Raw genomic sequence first — 9,404 nt, 5'->3', positions numbered from 1 at the left:
AAATCCATGCCCGGTAGGCCTCACTGTTGCATTTCCTGTGAAAATGACAAAGGCGATAATTCACCCAAAATGGATCATGTGTCAGGATGGGAATTTATGTGTATGTAACCCCATCCTCCCTCTCACACTGGAGCTCCCAAGCCTGGCCTCAGCCTGCGCTTTGGTCCCTGGCATCCAGCACTCAGTGCATGGAAGCACATATGTGACACGTGAGTGGACAGGGAACAGCATTCCTGGATTCGGGAAGAGCACGAGCAAAGTGTGAGTGCGGAAACGTACACTTCAGTACCTTGGGGGTCAGGCTTGGCAGAAAGGTAGGGTACAAGCGGGGCAAAGGTGGGTAGGATGGATTTTAAATACCAGACGGAGGGGTCTGGGGATTATCTTGAAGGCACTAGGCAGCCACAGAAGTTTTAGGGACAAGGGCTGTGTGAGGGGAAGGGAGAGACAGAGCTTTGAGATTGGAGGTCGGGGTGGTAAAATACTGCTATGTAGCAGCAGGACTTCTGCTGCAAGAGAAGGAAGCCAATGAACAAGAAGCCACCGTGGAGAGGAGAGAGTAGTTTTGGGGTTGGTCTGGGGCAGGGGGCAGAGTGGGCAGCAGGAGAGGCATTCAGCCTCACCACCCCTTCCCTCTTTCCAGAAAGGGACCAGCAGACCTAGGGTCACGCAGTCCTTCTCAGATGTGGTCCTAAGACCAAGAGCAGCAGCAGCAGCACTGCTGGGAACTTGTTGGAAGTACACTTGGGCCCACTCCAGACCTGCTGGATCAGAAGTTCTAGGGGTGGGCCTGGCACCGTGTTAACGAGCCATCCAGGGGATTCGGATGTGTGCTCACATTCAAGAACCACTGGATGGGACAGCCATGGAAAAGAAAGGCTTCCTTAGTCTTTGCTTTCAGGGACACTGGTAAGAGATGACAGGCACAGAACCAGGCAAGTGTGGGCTAAAGCAGGGGGAAGGAAAGAAAAGTGGGCTCACCTCCCTTCCGTAATCACCCATATTGGCTTCAGCCCCAGAGCAGCCTCGGGCGCAAAGGCGGCTCACCTGGCGGTCAGACTGCCTCTTGGTTGGGTCTTGTGAACAGCTCAACTCAACTCTCCATTTTTGCCCAAACTCTGCTCCTGTGGGGTGGCTCGAATCCAATCCAAAGACTTACGCTGCTAAAAATTTCTCACTCCATCTTGCCTCCTGCCGTGAACTTTCTTGGTGGATCCCTGACTTACCCCCACCCAAGGACCCCGGCTGCCAGCTGTGGCTCAGCACAGTGGGCTGCGGCCACTCCTGGGTGATTGACAAACCATTCAGGGCCAGATACCTGACCCAGGTTCTGATCCAGGCTTGATGATCCATTAGGCTGAGGTTTAAAAATAGCTGTGCTGCAGGCCAGGGGCAGTGCCTGGGTGTGGAAGGGAGGGTGTGGGGCCAGAGACGGGGCTCCTGAGCCTAGCTGGCGCTCAGCTGACTTTCTGTCTCTGGGGTTTGACTTCGGCCTTCAGAGGTGAGTTCCCTGCCAGGGGAGATTTGGGTGAGCCCCCAGCACCAGCATCTTGTGAGGCTTTGGAACGAGATTTGTCTGGTAAGGGCAGGGGTCTCTATTCCCAGCTCTGAGAGAGAAGAGATGGGAACAGGTGATATCGACTTCTCCTCTTTCTAGAAAGCCTTGTCTTATTCTTAGGGTGAAATTCTGGTTAATTTGAGGTCTGAAGTCCTGGTTAAATAGCTTCACTGCCTTTAGCTTTACCCAACCCCCCCCACCCCCCGGAGCTGGGTGTGAGCAGCTGGTCCACCACTCTAGGCTGGGAGTGTCCACGCTCTGCACTCAGCCCTGGTGTCTCTGGTTAAGGGAGGCCTGATGCGTGACAGGGAGAGTGTGTTAAGTCATCTAAATAACTAATTAAGAACCATGAGGATTATCATTTGGGGGAAGAAGAGAAAGAAAGGACTTGGCTGAGACAAAGGCTCCAGATCCAACAATTTTTAACTTAGGTTCAAATACCCACAAATACACAAAAAGTGTACCAAGTTATGCAGTGACAAATCTCCCTCCCGTTCTTCTTTCCTATTTGCGAATTTCCATCCCCAAAAGGCAACCATTCTTGCTAATTTCTCATGTGCCTACAAACATACACAAAGATTACTTTTAATTTCCATCCTTCTTTTACACAGAAGTTGCATATTTTGCACATTTTCTGAACCATGCATTTTCCCCACACTTATTAATGCACCTTGGAATTTTCCGCATCAATACATGTGTCCTTGTCATCTTTAGTAGCTGCATCCTGTTCCGCTATATGGCTGTACTGTAACTTACTGCACCAGTCCCCTCCCATGGCCGTTTGGGTTTTGGCCAGTCATCTGCTGTCGCAAACACTGCCGTAAAGCTCTCGCTTGTACATCTGTTGTTTTGCATATATCCAAGCACATCTATAGGATAAATGCCTAAAAGTGGAAGTGCTGGGTCAAAGGTTAACTGCATTGGTAGTTGCGGAGGACCGTTGCCTTCTGCCTTCTAACACGGGGATGGGAAAAGAGGCAGTTTAGAGCCAGATGAGACAGGGTTTGAACCTCCTTTGTGTTTTGTGGCTGTTTGATCATGGACCCAACGCTCACCCACTCTGAGCTCCAGTTTTTAAAATCTTTGAAATGTGGCCCACACAGTTTGAGGATAACATGAGATCAGCTACGTCAAGCATTTAGTTCAGGGCCAAACACATAGCGAGGGCAGGAAAACCGTCCCCTGCATCTTCCCCAGGGCAGGCAGCCGGGGCTCCCCCTACTGCCGGCTGTCGGACTCGGTGAGAGGGTGCCCGAGAGCTGGCGACTGAGCGCGGCTGTCAGGCCATTGGCTCCAATCGGACAGTCCCCTCCCCGTACCCACCTGTTGTCTTGTCCCTGAGGCTTCTAATCTGCTCTGTTAATACAACCCTGGGTCTCCCCAGGGCCTCTCTAGGGCTGACTGCTGGGCAGGCAGACTGTAATAGAACCTTCCATAAAGAAGCATACGATTATATCTTCCACTTACTATTTACCTTATCCAGCGCCGAGCATACTACATGCACGGTTCCATCCACTTCTCAGAATGACCCCATAAAGTATGACATATTATCACCCCCAAGCTGACCTCTTCGTCATTCTGTAATACAACCTTGCCCCATCCAAACAGAACATCTCTGCCTTCCTGAGACCTCTTGGAGTTCCTCCACGCTGTCCCTCTAGGGGCAGACAGACCCCGTGGAGTTTCCTGTTGCTGTCTGCTTTATTCACTTTGGGGATGAGCCCTCCGGTAAAATGTGTCCAGCCAGATTGAAGGGTGAGTTTGATTTTATGCGAGCGGAAATGCAGTGTGCACGTGTGTGAAAGCAAAAACATCGGGCATGAACATCTCAAAGCGTCTGTGTGAAACTTTGGCCTGTAACACCGTGGCTGCCAACATTTAATATGAAAAGTGAGTTGGCGACCAATCTTTAGAGTCCTCTCACCAAAGGAGGCGTCCTCTGCGCTTTCCGAACAGCCCCAGACAGCACCCCTGCATAGCCGCCTCTGTTCTCTTTCATGCCACAGGCCATCAGGACGCATTGGCAACCCAGGATCTGTTTGGCAGGTTTATTTCTCAAGCCCTAGAGCCAGGTGGCCCAGGCACTTCACTGATCTAGGAATATGAGTGAAGAGAAGGAAGAGGCCTCATCTGGTACATTTAGGGTTCACGATGAACCAGAGGAGAGGAGGAATGTGCCAGAAAGTTCTGGTATTTCCAGTCAGCATGAGCAACAAGGGCAGCAGCAATTGAACAGTCCACATGGGACGCCCCAGGAGCCCCTGGACGACCCGGACTCCCCGATGCAGCACCAGCCTGTTTATCAAGAGTTGACCAATGTCACCCAGCAGCAGTGGAACCTCCGGGCCCTGGGCTTATCTGAGCTCCAGGCCACTTACTCCTCTGAGGTGGAAGTAGGAGAAGCAGCAGTGGCTGGTCCAAGGTGGGTCTCACTTGAATAAGACTGGGTGGGGGCGGCCAGCTGTCCTGGGTGCAGGGGACACTGGCACAGAGCTCGTGTCTCACGCACTGTCTCCTCCCTCTCCCCTCTCTGTTCGCCATAGCTACCTACCACCAGGATCTGAGTTTGGTAAGTACCTGTGGCAGGGGTGGGCGGGGGTGGTAGCCCAAGCTGGGCCACAGATATGGGCCTAGGGACAGGTCGTGTCAAGAGAGCAGTCTTCTCCCTGCATGGGGTGACTCTGCTGCCAGACACCCTCTGAGGTGTCGGTTGGGTGTCCCTGTTTCCCTGCAGGCCAGCATTACCCGCCCCCTCCCAGTGCAGAAGTCTACTCACTGCTCAGCACAATTGTAAGTGTCTTATTTTGTTTTGTTTTGTTTTATTTTATTAACACTTAGGAGCCTTTCCTCCCTACCCCTAATTGAGAAGCCATGTGTCCACACTCTCTCACTCTCAGTCCCATAGGTGAAGGGTGTCCTGGGGATCCTGCTTCTTTTGAACTAGGCCTTCTGTCTCCCCTCATCCTGAGTAGGGCTTCTGCTTGCAGTGTCACTTCCTCAAGAGCTGTGACCTAGGGAACCCGGAGCCAGGCTCTGCTGTTGCATGGATGAATGGTTCGATGGATGGATGATGGATGGATAGATGGATGGATGGATGGATGATGGATGGATAGATGGATGGATGGATAGGAGCTGGCTGGAGCACAGGGGCAGGCTGGCCCCATGGAAGGCAGGGCTATGGCCTCTCATTGCCACCTGACCCTCCTCCCCAGCCCCCTGTTCCAGATAATGTTGTGGCTACATGGAGGGCCCCACAGAATTCCTGGAAGGTTGGCACACTCTGCCATGGAAAGAGAGTCTTTGCTGTTGCCATCAGTGGTTCAACACACCATGTGTACACGTGTGGCACCGGCTGCATCAAGGTGTGGGACGAGAGTGCTCTGCATGCCAGGGACAACGCCCCTCAGGCCCAGCTGGATCTTCAGGTGCGGTGTATTCAAGCAGGGCTTGGGGACCCCAGACAGGGCTATGGGGGGACATGAGAGTGTGAACTGTTCCTACAGGACCCGCATGACTGTGTCTTCACCTGCAAGCTGTTCCCCGATGAGCAGAGCCTTATCACAGGGGGTGTGTCCCAGACCCTGACTCTCTGGGACCTGGCACCCACGCCCCGGGTCCGGGCACAGCTGCCCACTGCAGGCTCCATGTGCCCTTCCCTGGCTCTCTCCCCTGATGCCCACCTCTGCTTCGCTTGTTTCAAAGGATTTGTGGAGATTTGGGATCTGCACAACCATGTCTTGGTCAGGTATGGCCTGTCTCCACGGCTGCTCAGGTGCACCCAGGGGAGGACTCCCTCCAGGGGAGGACTTGACGACGAGGCCTCACCTTCCCCCCTCTGCAGCAGGGCGAGGCGAGTCAGTGAGGGGATGCATCTGGGGTACTCCTAGGAGCTTCCTGGCCTTGAAGCTTCCAGGGGGCCCGAACCCAGTGGTGAACCTCTGAGTTGTTTTCCCACCAGGAAGCACGACGTCCCCAAATATGGGTCTCAACGGATTGACATTGCAGGCAACAAGTTCTGGACGGGAGGCGAAGACACCAACTTGTATTCTTGGGACCTGAGGACCTACCAGATGCTACAGCAACATCACGTACAGTATGAGGTGCCCGGCTGGGCCCCGGCAGAGCTGTGCATGCCGGCAGGGGTGGGGTCCGATTTCGAAGAAGGGTGGGCACAAAGGATGGTGTTGGCAACTTTGAGTGCTGACCCCAAACCTTGTTCCATGCAGATCCTAAGCATTACTCATGACCCCAGTGAGGAATGGATGTTAGTGGGCTTGAGAACGGGCAGTATTTTCATCTTACACACGTGTCGGGATGATAAGTTTACGACTGTCACACAAAAATACCTCCAGCACCACAACATCAAGTTCGCCTCCTCTGGTGAGTGAGAAGCCAGGGGACACCTCTGGGTGTCCTGATTTGAACTCACTTGCCTCTCTTCATTCTCCACCCCCATCCCTTTCCTCTTCTGGCCCCCTCTGTAATGGGATGGAGGCTTCCTACACAGCATGGCAGCCCGAAGACACAGGCAGACAGAAAGGGCATGAAGCCCCATCTGATTGTCCTTCTGTTCGGTGACACTCACCATGATCCTGTGTACGGCAAGAGGGTGGGAGCAGATAAGGCGACGACTTGGGTCGTGTCTCTGATTGTCATAGACAGGGAAACTGAGGCATAGAAAGAATTGCCCTTTCCCTAATCTAGTCGAGGACAGAGCTGGAACTAGATTGCAGGCTCAGTCTCTGTCCTCTCCATCCGTTCTTTCCTTCTCCAGGGAGCTTTTTTGTGACCACAACGGATGCGTCCATCCGCTGCTTGGAGGCACCTTCTCTACAGAAGTTGTTTGAGGTACTAGAAGGAAGGGTTTGCAAGCCCAGGCACTCAGAGCGTACGACCCAGATCCCTTGGGTCAGATCCCAGGGTGTGCTGGAAAGTCCCTCTGAGAGGCGTCCAGGGCCAGTTCCTAGAGTTGGGCAATGAGGACTTGAGGTCCTGTGGACGCCCGGGCTCCACTCTGAGCCCTGGGACCTGGCCCTGTCTTCAGACTGAGCCTTAGGTCTACGCTAAGCCTTGCAAGAGCCCCAGGTGGAGCCTTCATGTCCAGCCCAAGCCTTGTCTCTGCATTTGACCCCTCTTTTGGTCCCTCCTTCCCTCTAGGTACAGGAGCCTTTTGAAATCCTGTGTTGTGATGTGTCTCCTGACAACCAGTATCTGATCACGGGCTCTAGGAACAGTGCCACAGTTTACCAGCTCTTGTACTGAAGGTTGGGAGCCATGGTCGTGCCAGTGAAGACTCCACCTTTGGGCCAGTGTGGCTGAGAGGATGACCTCAGGGTGCTCGATAACTCTTCCTCCCCAGCCTCGGTGGCAGGTCATCTGCCCCTGCCCCATCCTGCCCTATCCTGCACTCCCAGAGTTTTTATTACATGGCTTGGGGCTTCTCCCTTTATTTTTCTACCACTGATTTCTGGGCTTGGATAGGGAAACTTACTGAGATCTGGCATTTGACTGGCACTAAATGCCAGAATTAGGCTCAGAACCTCTCAAGAGTCAGATAAATGAGGGTATCATGAAGTAATGAATAAAATAGCAAAGCAAAAACCAAAATGGCGTGGATATGTCTCCATTTCTTTCAAATAACAGACTCATTGAGATGGGTTACTTACACCTCCATTCAGCAAATTTCAGGGGTGGGGAAGGAATTTTAGATCAGACTTAGTTTGGTTTGTAACCTTTTTTTCTCTTTTGATCAGGGAATTATTGGAATCTTTAGAAAGCTCAAGAAAAAATGTAAGTACACACACAAACTTTCAGATTGCATCAGGGAGTTGATAGACCCACGATGCTCAATCCTTGACCCAGGTGAAACTCGGGAGCTGGGCTGCACATGCTCTGAGGATGGGCCCCCCTTTTGTGCCCCGTTTCATGGTCGAGGATCTCCCTGCTTCATGATACCTCGCTTTATCTGACTCTTCAGAAGTCCTGATCCTAATTCCGGCATTTGGTGCTGGTCCAAGCTGCCTTGCTCACTGTTTGAGGACCACGTCCTCATGTCCGAGGATGTGACAATATAATACTTTGTCTGGCTTGCACCAGGCTGAAAAAGCCCTAGCTCCTGAACACAAGCCGTGTAGGCCGCTTTCTAGTCCTCTCCCATCTGTGGTGTCTTCTTTGCTTGGTGTTGCCATGGCCAAGACAGCTGGCTACCCACTAAAGTTAGTGGCTTAGGGTTGTCCCTGGGAGGAAGCTGCAAAGCCAGGGACCAAGTGTGCCCTCCTCTGCAACATGTCAGGCATCTAGTTCTTACCAACAGATCATGCATGAATAATACGTGCCACCTCTGGGCCAAGCCTACATAAGTAGGGGTGTCCCTTCCAGGGTCTCTTTCCCTTTCTACCAGATCCAGGCAAATGCTGTGGAGTCCCCAGGGCCTTGCAGAACCCCGAGCTGGAAGCATCCTGTGTGCGTGAATTAAACATGGGGGAAAGCTGCCCACTGTGGACTAGTACATGGAAGAAAAATAAACTTGTATTTGAGCTGTTAGTAATTTTGGGGTCTGTTTGTTACTATAGCTCTGGAAACAGTAAGCTTTTTCTTAAGGAGCCAGATAGGAAATATTTTAGGTTTTGCCATACGACTTTTGTGGCAGCTACTCAAGTCTGCTGTTGCAGCGTGAGAGCAGCCACAGATAATAAATGGATGAATTTTATAAGTAAAACTTTATTTATAAAAAACGGGCACAGATTTGGCCTGTTTAGTTTGCCTGCCTCTACTGTAGCCAGTGTGCTTCTAATACAAGTACTGGAACTAGCATCCATTTAAAACTATGACACAGGGGGTAGAGGCCAGCAGGAGATCTTGCCTGCTAGTAACAAGTGGACTCCAAAATTTATAACAAGTGTCCATCCATGAACGAACGGATAAACAAAATGTGGTATGTATATATATGTATGTACACACCATGGAACATTATTCAGCCTTCAAGGAAATTCTGAGACACGCTACAACGTGATGCAAGTTGAGGACATTAGGCAAAGTGAAATAAGCCAGTCACGAAAGGACAAATACTGTTTGATTTCATTCATATGAGGTACTTACAGTAGTCAAATTCATAGAGAAAGTGGAATGGTGGTTATCAGGGGCTGAGGGATGAGGGGAAGGAGGAGTCATCATTTAATGGGGACAGCATTTCAGTTTGGCAAGATGAAAAAAATTCTGGAAATGGATGGTGATGATGGCTGGACAACAATGTATGTATTTAGTGCCACCAGACTGTACACGTCAGTGGTTAAGTGTACACAAAATGGTTAAGATGGTAAATTGTATGTTACATGTATTTGAAACAATTAAAAAGAAAAAATCTTGAATTATAAGGACCAAATTCAGAATAGTGGTTAATCTCTAGGGAGGGAAGAAGAGAAATTGGATCATGAAGGGCTTCAACTCTATCTGCAATATTTATTTCTTGAAAAATACATCAAGATTCATCAAAATTAAAATGTGTGCTTCAAAGGACACCACAAGAAAGTGAAAGATAACTCACAGAATAGGAGAAAATGTCTGAAAATAATATTTATGGTAAGGGACTTGTATCCACCACATACAAAGGACTCTTACAACTCAACAATAAAAGACAACCTAATGTTTAAAAAGGGCAAAGGATCTGAATAGACGTTTCTCCATAGAAGATATATAAATGGCCAATAAACACATGAAAAGATGCTCACCATCATTCACCATTAGGGAAATTGAACTCAAACCCACAGGGAGATACCACTTAACACCTGGTAGGATGGCTGGAATGAAAAAGACAGTAACAAGTGTTGGCAAGAACGTGGAGAATCCG

Source organism: Propithecus coquereli, unplaced genomic scaffold (assembly GCF_000956105.1).
Source record: "Propithecus coquereli isolate 6110/MARCELLA unplaced genomic scaffold, Pcoq_1.0 Scaffold67, whole genome shotgun sequence".
Taxonomy (NCBI): domain Eukaryota; kingdom Metazoa; phylum Chordata; class Mammalia; order Primates; family Indriidae; genus Propithecus; species Propithecus coquereli.
The sequence above is the reverse complement of the archived record's forward strand: the minus strand, read 5'-3'. Positions refer to the sequence as shown.